General features: G+C 44.4%; 1 protein-coding gene across 1 annotated transcript in view; it reads right to left on the reverse strand.

The window, feature by feature from the left end:
• LOC115530799 (heparan sulfate glucosamine 3-O-sulfotransferase 6) overlaps positions 1–2500 on the reverse strand; it is a 19105-nt gene that overhangs the window by 2031 nt on the left and 14574 nt on the right. The gene's annotated exons all lie outside the window — the stretch shown is intronic.

The following is a 2500-nucleotide window of genomic DNA, read 5'->3' on the forward strand; positions in this document are numbered from 1 at the left end:
AGAGACATAACTGCCGTTAATAAAAACATAACTAAACATTCTGTGAGAGAATATGCTGGAAACCCGCTCCATATGTTCCATACTAGTCCGGCAAAATCATGCTTAAAATATTACTAATAAAGTCATGATATTGCCATGTCTGCACATCCTTTTGATTTTATGGGACTTGCCTCCAGGAGACATTTTTTTTGTTTGCTTTGTAATTAGCGCGGCTAAATCTGGTGATTACACCAAGGTAAACAAGACATTACGCACTGAAGTTGGTAGAGCGACCATGTCGGTGAGAGAGAGAGAGAGAGAGAGAGAGAGAGAGAGAGAGAGAGAGAGAGAGAGAGAGAGCGAGAGAGAGCGAGAGATAGAGAGAGAGAGAGAGAGAGAGAGAGAGAGAGAGTGAGAGAGAGAGAGAGAGAGAGAGAGAGAGAGAGAGAGAGAGAGAGAGAGAGAGAGAGAGAGATCTTGCATCCGAGAGCGAAAGAAAGAGAAAGAGACCACGACGATGGCTACCATATGGAAAACCACGAGGCCATGTTAATTATCTGACAACTCGTTTCCTTCCACATCCACCTTGTTCCAAACAGGATCATCCCGGTCCGGGATCGCCGCCCCTCCCCCCTCCCTCCCTGTTTGGCCTCCTCCCCTCAAAGGCTCAAACAGCTAAGTGGAGACGGAACCACAAAACTGTTACAGATAAACTCAGGCATCAAAAGGCTCTTGTGTTTGGCCGTTCGGCTCTGATGTGGTCATTGTGTATGTTGTGTTTATCATTGTGTACGTTGTGTATACGTTGTGATGAATAGAAACGTATAGGGGGGGGGGGAAAGGGCAATTTGTCTTAAGGTACTTTGTTTATTTCCTTCATTCAACGGCTTCTGTAGGGCTGAAACAAAATCCACCCGTCTCTATCTGGAAACTCGAGCATTTGAAAAATGAAAAATACCGCCTATATAACTTCTCCTACCCCAATCCCCCAGAGTAGCCAAGTTAAACAAACCACAAACTGGACTTCAAAGTAAAAGCCCCCCCCCATTTTATTTAATATAAAGCAATGAGTAATACTTAAGATGTTCCCTTCTAAATCTAATTTCAAATGTTGGTTCCTACACCAATATATATAGGGGCCGAGCATTGCAATAAAAAAAACCAACGTAATCCATCATAGACCTGACAATCACGTTATAATCAATCATGAGTTTGTAGAATCTCCCTTGGCAAAACCACGAATGTGCAAAAAATCCACATATAACGGGATGTTTAGCTTCTCCTCCCAATGAAAAATCAGTTTGCTGAGTACCTTCATCCTCTGTCGCACGGAGAGGGGTGGGGTGAGGAGGGTATTTATCTATTTTGTGACCAAAATTCAATTAGCGCTTCTAACGGTTGATTCCAAGAAAGTAATGCATAATCCTCAAATAGATTAAACTGACAGAGAAAGGGCTAAAACCACTCCTTAAGGCCTGGACACGGTTTATAGATCGGGGAGCAGGACTCTACAGAGGCTTCTAGTGTCCCAGATCCAGGATACAAGGTGTATGGCACGACGGTGCAGGAGCAATACCAAGACAAATGAGCGACGGTGCTCTGAGGGAACAGCTCTGAGGCCCGTTCTATTCCAGGGCAGTGGTGGAGTGGTCCACGGGGAAAACAAGGCACTCTCCCTGGCTTGGGGAAGTAATTGTATGAAAACGATACCCGAAGAGGTTTAGGGTAAACGACACCGTCCTTATGGTGCGGGCCGCGGCGGGATGACATAATACAAGGGTGAGAATTGCGAGCCAAACAAGCAGGGCTGAGAGCTCAGCAAACCCACTGTTCTCTAGCCAAGAGCATGAGAAGAAAGAGTCAGGGGGGATCTCTGCTGGAAGTCCCGCCATGACGTGAGTGGCAGGCTATATATTCGGATTATTTTTAAGTCACTCTCAAGTCAGAAGTTTTGTTTATTTCAGTATCTAGAAGAAACTAGACTTTTGGTCACAGTTAGACTACATAATGTTTGGCCTAAAGGTAGAGGAACGTTGAGTACTATTACTGGTGCATTGTCAGTGGCAAGAAAACTGAAGAATTGTGCTCATATTTTTAAACTGCTAAATGACGTCAGCCTTCTGCTGAAGGGGTTACCTCTGGGTGGGTTCTTCCTCAGGGTTGTGCGGTCGCGTTTAATGTGGGCCTGGGAAGCCCTTTGAGAACATAGGTTGAAGGGTATTGGTAGAGTGAGTGACGGGACGTTATATATATAACTTTTATATAGCCTTTGGTGAAACACAGTTGAAAGACGCACTCAGCTGATGGTGGGCGTTCAGAGTGTCTTATGTGAGAGTATCGAATGAATCAAATCAGAATCCAAACGTTTTACCGGGCAGCAATGGACGCCTGCTGTGTGACTTCAAAGGCCGACCGCTGTCATTTAAAAAGAGCACTCTTTCAACATGCAAAACAAATCATGTTCCTTGAAGGTGGACTTTCAAGTTGAATTTGTATTATTGTAAAGTCAACTTCAAATTAA

Source organism: Gadus morhua, chromosome 18, assembly GCF_902167405.1.
Source record: "Gadus morhua chromosome 18, gadMor3.0, whole genome shotgun sequence".
In the NCBI taxonomy this organism is placed as follows: Eukaryota; Metazoa; Chordata; class Actinopteri; order Gadiformes; family Gadidae; genus Gadus; species Gadus morhua.